Source organism: Bactrocera latifrons, unplaced genomic scaffold, assembly GCF_001853355.1.
Source record: "Bactrocera latifrons isolate USDA-ARS-PBARC rearing strain unplaced genomic scaffold, ASM185335v1 scaffold_4, whole genome shotgun sequence".
NCBI lineage: Eukaryota > Metazoa > Arthropoda > Insecta > Diptera > Tephritidae > Bactrocera > Bactrocera latifrons.
The window spans coordinates 4059718-4067681 of record NW_017537045.1 but is presented as its reverse complement, the minus strand read 5'-3'; the positions used below and the strand labels follow the sequence as shown (position 1 = coordinate 4067681).

At 36.9% G+C, this 7964-nt stretch overlaps 1 protein-coding gene across 4 annotated transcripts in view; it reads left to right on the top strand.

Moving 5' to 3' along the window:
* LOC108972435 (protein sprint) overlaps positions 1–7964 on the top strand; it is a 553725-nt gene that overhangs the window by 157706 nt on the left and 388055 nt on the right. The gene's annotated exons all lie outside the window — the stretch shown is intronic.

Sequence of the window (7964 nt, the reverse complement as noted above, 5' to 3'; positions counted from 1 at the left end):
TATTTAATTTATACCATTATTTGTTGGTTGCTATACTTACAGAAATATGATACTTTATATCTATTTGAGTTATACCAGCTCAATTTATTTTATTATGCCATTATATTTCATTTATACCAGTTGTATGAACGATTCGCCACTCTCATAAATATGCGATACTTTAGAAAATGACATTTCTAGCATTGCGGCTTTGCAGGCTTTTGCATTCATGCACATATATTACACATACATATGTATGCTACACTCAAAATTGTCGAAGACATGTTGTCACCACTTTGTTTCGGAAGTGCCTGTGTATATTATATATTAAATACCTATATCAGAGCATTATATTTATGTATATATGTATATGTACTTACCCACATATAAATATCTAAATAGTGCATTTTTATCAGAACACCCAAACCAATATTGCAAATAAACACTTTTTCGTTTATTTGCTCATGAAGGCGTGTATTAACAAGAAATAAATAAACATCAATGAAAAATTGCTTGTAGTTGAATGGAAAACACGAACTCAAATTAGTGCCGAGCGTAGGCGATGACTCGAAGTTAGATACAGCTGCCTGCTCTTTTAGACTTTTACAGTTTTTTTTTTGCCAATTTTTTGTTTACGCTCATGTGTGCGAATATTTAAATGTTGTGCCGTTATATGTATAAGCAAATAATAAATATGTTTGACATAAATTTTGAGTGCTGTGAAAAAAGGTTTAAAAACTTAGAAAATAACTCTTTACTGAATTTAAATTTTTTTGTAATATGAAATTAGTAATTATTTTTAATAAAAACTTCTTCAAGGTTATGGGATCGAAAGACTGTAACAAGTTCTTCGTTTGTGCGCACATATTACAGAAATATACTCGTATTGAAGTTGTCCATATGTCAGAAAATATTTCTAACTATAATCCAAAAAATGTATCGTGCTACCATAAAAGAATTCATTGAAACTTCTGTTGCATTAGTCGTTCGAAATAATTTAAGCTTCTATACTTTTCAGATGACGGAAACCTCTCTTTGCTCCACAAAATTTTTTTTTTTTTGCTATAATATTATCAGACGTAGAATACATTTAGTTTTCAATCCCAATTTCAAAAGACGCCATCGACAAATGGCTTAATACTTGGCTAGCGTCAGAAGATGCTTTGCCAGAAAGAGGCGAAAAACTTGTGATTAGCAATGGGCAATACTTTGAATAATTTATTTGCAACTATTTTCTTATAATATATGTATGTGAATATTTAACTATTATTCTGATAAAAGTTAGTGCTTCAGTGCCTAATATCACATCATTTCTTATTATTGTACATCATTTGACATTAAAACGCATGACTTAATATCACAATCATCAAATCATAACCAGTCATATAATGTTCTCTGCCATTACAAGTCTATAGGGCATTTTGGAACCAGTGCAGCTTTCTACTTTTGAAAATTTTTGGATTAAGTTGGATTATAAATTAAAGATCTTGAAAATCCTTGATGAAAATTGTCTAAGGCACATCCTATTATAAAAATTTTATGCACGTCTTTAGTTGGATTTTACTTTAATAACACTTGTGATATGAAGATTATTTGAGATCGCTGGTTAATCTATCCAAATAAGTGACTTTTGCGTAAACACAAAATTAATTTGAAAAAATTTAACATGAGTTGAGTTGAATAATAGCATAAAATTATATAATAATTATGCTTCAAATTCGTATATAGTAATATAAGTATGTGACCTTATAGAAGATGTAAGTAAGGTTCGATGACTGATCCAGAGTTCGCACTTAGACTACTAAATGAAACTTTTGTACCAGATCTKAAAAGTCGAAAACGTGCTTTGCGGTCAATATAACTTTGCTTAGGTGTTTAATTACTATTCCCTGGGATATCTGAAAGTGAGAACTTACAACTGCATAGGCTTTGATGCCGCAAACGACAACCATCTCAAAGTAAGTGTTGAAATGTTTTCACCTTGACTGCTTTCATATATCTGCCATAACTGGAATTTGGTAAGATTGTCAACCATAGAGTGTGGSCGCTGATAGCGCAATGGTCTAATGGAATCCTTATCACTAAGATCTCCGATAAGTAGCCATATTGAGCACAAAGAGCTTACTCCTCCTTACGTTCGATCTTGAGTCAAAAGGATGTTGAGACAGCGCAAGAAACGATGAAAAACCTGCACTGGGCCAGCTCTCGCGAATCCCAGATCAGAGTGTAGCCCTAATTCAATCTCTTTCTAATGAAAGCGGGGCTAGATTTCTTTCCTCTTCCAGCACATTAGGAATACAGTTAGGTGCGATTCGATATGACTCGATGCTACTAATAACGAAGTTAGGCATTCCTTAAGCAGACTTGAACACACGATTAGTGAGCAGAAGGTTATTAACGCTGCATTGCCATAAGAGTGGCGACATGTATAATATTTTGACATTTTTTTAGCAGGAGGACTGCATTGTTTTTCGGTACGTCAGCAAGTTTTCACTAGCGAGCTTTTGAAGCCTACAGTTTAGCATCTAAATTTAAAGGATTACATTTAAACCCCATTTTCTTATAATAAAATTGCTTTTTCGTTACAAAAGCAGCGAGATCTTAGTTGTACACCTCGTATCGTCCTGGAAAGCAGTACAGCAGTAGATAGGGTTGCCAAAAACAACCAACTTCACTTCTACTGTGTGCTAGGACATAAAGACATCGATATAGTGAACGCGATTGCAAGAATCGAAAACGTGATCAACATTGACCTGGACAGAAGAATGATTAAGAAAATCAAAACACGGTGGAACGAGTCAACTGGCTGCAAAACTGCAAAGGTCATGTGCAAAATGGTAGATCGGAAGTATATAAAATTTCCGTTGGTACTCGATAGAAGCAACTGGCGGAACATGATCGGAATTCTAACATGTCACTGTTTGGCGGCAACACACGCCCGCAGAATGGGGCTGACAGATCGAGAAGGCTGCAGGAAATGTCTGAAGCCAGGCAGCAGGAAAACAATGGAACATATCTTGTGCATTTGCCGCACATTTAGTAAGACTACGCTGTAAACATCTGGGGTCACTGGCATCCAAAGAATGCATAAGGGCCTAGTAGCTAAACTCCGTCTAGTATCGCAAAGAGGCAAAACTGTTCTATGCGTGGCTGTATTATTTCCTCTAGGCGCTTAGGGAATGTAGGAACACGTGCATAAACTACCATACCTAAATCGCTTTTCATAAGTTCCTTTCATTAGCTAATGAATTATTGGAGCTTTTAATGCTTTTCGTGATTATATCATTGATATTTGAACAAACTGAAGCTTCCATGAGCTTAAAGCTTACCGAAATTGCTAATGGATTTTATTTTTCATTTTACAATTTTATTTAATTTTTTGCTACATTATATATAAATATATATATGTATATGGATGTACATATGTATTTTGATTGATCAAGAAATTGATATCGTGATATTGACTAAACTACGGTTTCGACGGGTAACCTTAGTCTAAGAGTATCTTAGCATCACTTGTTGTAAACCATTATTTTGGCTTGGCTCTTCTTTCAACTTTGTCATTGTTCTGTGCTATTTAACAGATTTTGCATCGGTTTATAAAACTAGAGTAGCAAACGAGCTGAAATATGAGCACTTTGAGCAACTTCATCTGACTTCTTTAATGACCTTAAGACTAGGTGGATTCTTTTTTTAGGAAGTAGCTTCATCGTTTAAGAATTATTTTTGGGAAAAATTACACTTTAAAGCTTATCCGCGTGGCGAACACCTCTTTAGTGGAATACTAAAACAGAAGCTGCCTTGCATTGTTAACCACACTTCACTTAAATACAGTTATGATCAACTTTCGGTTATGGCAAACACTAGCTGAAGTTGTTGCTGGCCTCAGAGTGCATTTAAGAGTTTACCAATAAAATAATATTTACAAGCGAACTTCAACTGCTTGCACAGTGCGTAAGCTCTTGCAACTTTATGACTTCAGTTTATTTATTTGACATATTTTTGCTTTTATTTTAATTTTAATACCCTGAACAAAGTATATTCCGTATATGCGTACATAACATACGGTTTATACACGAACTAGTCCCTCAATTTTTGAGATATCGTTCTAAAATTTTGCATATGTTTTTTTTTTACTAACAGGCTGCTCATTTTTCGGAACCAAGAATATGTGGCCCCTAAAACGTATAGCTGCCATACAAATTGAACGATAGAAATCAAGTTCTTGTATGGAAAATGTTTTTATTCGACGTGATATCTTCACGAATTTCGCCGCATATCACTTGTCAAAAAAGTCTTGCCGTATTTTCGCTAGTTGGCACTGAGAGCGCGTAGTTCTAGTTTTATTCGCCGCATCAGGTCATGCTGCAACTTTTTGGAAAGCTCATTTCGCGCACTAACACGTCTTTGATTGATTGTCGTTGCTTTTAAATCGTTCGTGAGTTATAGCGTCGCAAACATGGCGCAAAATAAAGAGAAAATACGGCATATTTTACAGTACTACTACGATAAAGGCAAAAAGGCATCTCAAGCCGCCAATGAAAATTGTGCAGTTAATGGACCCGTTACAGTTTTCATTTCCACTGTGCAACGATGGTTTCAACGTTTTCGTTCTGGTGTAGGGGGCGGGCGAAGATGCGCCACGCTCCGGCAGGCCTGTCGTCGAAAATTGCGATAAAAACGCTGAATTCATCGAAAGAGACCGGCTAGGTAGCAGTCGTAGCATCGGTCAAGAGCTGGGCATAAGTCATCAAACAAAATTTTGTGAACAATTGAAAATTCAGTAAAAATACCGCAAGACTTTTTTGACAACCTATTATTTTGCTGCCATAAAAAGCGGCCGTTAATAATGATGTTGAGAAGAAATCTTTTGTATTTGTGAAGGGTATGATAGCTTTGATGCAACCGTATTTAAAGTTTTTTATTATTTCATTTACTTTTTTCATACTTTCATATTGTTTTTATTTTCATATTTTATATATTTGTTTTTAAGTTTTCATATTTTATATTTTTATTTGTATTTTTACAAGTAATTCTCGTATTTTCGACGTCGTTGTCGTTTGTTGATTCACCGTCTGCGCGCTGAGTGCCACTTGCCGCTGGTGTTCTCGTTGCAACTCGGTTGACGGCGTTTGTGTGGCTGTTATACTTGTGGTTAAGTTGCCTGCTTGTCAACTTACTTGAATAATGTTTGCTTGGCTTATTTGCACAAGTGTTGCCATATTGCAATTTGTAGTACAGCTTTTTTGCTTCTTTTGCACTCTTCATATTTTTGTGGCGACACAACACGACAAATGTTCGTTGCGCTTCTGTTTTGCTGGTACAAAAATCACAAAAAAAAAAAAAAAAACAACCGGAGTTTCTGTGGGTTGGCCGCTTGTACGCAATAATATCATTGCCACTGTTGTCATTGTGGCCAATTTTTGTGTTGTGTTGCATGCTGTTGTTGGTTTATATTTTGCATGCAATATGCCACAGCAAGAATGGCAACTGTTGCTGCAGCTGACATTTTACTTGAAAAAGGTTTGTCTAACTCACGCCCACACGCCCACACGCCCGCACTTACTCACTGCAAACAGCTGAGCTGGCTCTCGCGCTCTCGTCGCTTTCTGTAGCGGCGTAGCACGGTGCTGCGCCTCTTGCCACGGCACGTTTAGCTTTGCTGCTTGACCCATAACCATAACCCCGTGTAACTATTTTCACAGTTTTTCGTTTCTCATTCTTATTGTTATTGTTGTTTTGCTGCCACAAACGCTATTACTGCGGCTAGTTAAGTTTTCGGCTACTCTTTTTATTTATAGCTTGCTTTTCTGTTTAAATCTATCATGTTTGGTTGTTGTTGTTGTTATTATATTTGTTGCTTTGCATTATTGGGTGGCTCCCAGCACGAAAAGACCTTGTGGCAAATATTGTTATTAGTTGCGGCTGGTAGCCGCATGTACATTGCATCATCGGACGCAGCAGCAGTCAACTACCGTACGCTCGCCGTCAGCGCCTGCAAGCGAATTTGAGTTCAAGCCGCACCATAAATCACTGTCTGTTCTATTATTTAATCGGTTTTTCGGTTTTAGCGTAAACGGTATTTTTATTATTGTTACCGTTTTTATTGTTTGCGGAGCACGCCCTCAAAGCGCTGCCCTTTGTAATGTAGCGGAACCGCCGTTGCCTTCATATGAAACGGGTTTCTAAAGAGTCGACTAATTGCGGCACTCATATAATGCGAAATTTGGCATGGCATTAATTTAGATACTTAATCGAAAGTAATTAATCATCGATTGAGTGAATTGTAGATTCGAGGCTATGTTAATGAAGAATCCAGGAGAGAAAGGCACGGCCGTCGGGCTCGTTAACTATACCTCAGTTGTCATAGTAACGCTCAGTCCGAAACGCCCGAATAATTTCTTGGGTTCTTCGAGAATCCACTTGTAATTATCCGCTATTGGTTTCGTTTAAGGTTCTCAAATTCACCAATACCAACAACACCAATATATGCTTAGATGTAACTTTAGAAATGTAATGCGATCTGTGGCCTAATGTGCCCTCTCCTATTATTACAACAATTGATTTAATCCAGTTGTATCAAGAAGGCCTGGGAATGCTCTTGGTTGAGTAAATGTAACGCTCTCTGGTTGGATTTATTATCACCGACTTTGTTTTTGTAATTGCAGGGTAAACAAGGAATATTTGCTTTAGTATATTTGCTGCAAGGCCTCAGATCCGACATTGACTTGTTAGATAGTATCAAAATTTGTGTAGCAAACTTTACCAGCTGCATTAATGTGTTCTTGAGGAGGATTATTAGTTTTTTTAATCTTTTTTTGAACTCGCCTAGAGACATAAACCTGAAACGCATGTTTATTGCTGCCTATAGTTATTTTTGCAAAACCTTTCTGTTTCCAGAATACCTTAATGTATAAGGGCCCACAGAAGAAAGCCTGAAGTCCTATTATTTTAGTCCGCAAGTTCATTTCCTTTAAAACCATTGTGATCTTGGATCCGTTTCGATGATAGAATAACAGCATATTCTCAATGCAAGCTTTTCTCTAAAATAATCCTTGCAAATCTACTGATGGCGAAAAACTCGGTTTGAAAAGCTTTTGCAAAACTGTCCGTGGCCGCCACAACAGTTGGTACATTTGTCCACCATCTCAGCATCAATTCCATCTGCCCTGTTCAAGCCGTCTTTATGCCATTACAGCGCAGTTTTTCTTAGGTACTGTTTGAGAGTGGAATCCACTTAGTCGTTTTTACTGTCCATGCATACTTGGAATCTTTTCCTATGTTTTTGGATATTACGACTCTAGGAAGGAGTGCCATGAGGAGATTATTCTCAATTTATGAGCGCTTTTTTTCCTTCTTGTTAAAGTAATGATGCCAACCGCATAGCCTTGGTAGTGGATGTCAGAAACTCATCTATCGAAAGTAAAAAATAAGGAACAAAATGAGCAAGAATAATCTGAACGCTTACTTCAATGTCCCGCTTTTAACAGATCAGGGGAAAACCACATCACATCCACTACTTTTAGAGGAGAAATAGATATAAAGCACTTAATCAGATTTATTATAAGTTCAGGGCGTTTTGTCTAGAACTGATATTCAACTACCAGAGATTTTCGTTTGGCATCATAAACTGTAGATAACAGTCAAAGTGTGATCCCCGGAATTCTGACAGATGAACCATCTAACTTCACCTAACCTGACCTGGCTGCTACATGAGCCAACATCAGTTCCTGGGACCGCATCCCTTATCTTATAATGAGTGCCTTGACGTGCCTTTGCCAGTGCTCGAATAACGCTAGAAGGGGGGGTGTTGTGAAATGAATATTTTATATCTTGAAAGGCGCATTGTAATAATGCTTCGTTCGTAAAGGCGTAATCGATGATATCCTTGAAGCACAATAACGCTATATAACAGTCACTGTTAATAGCTCGGCCCTAACAAAGTAAGTCAATTAAAAATTTTTCATTACATATGGGTTCTCCAT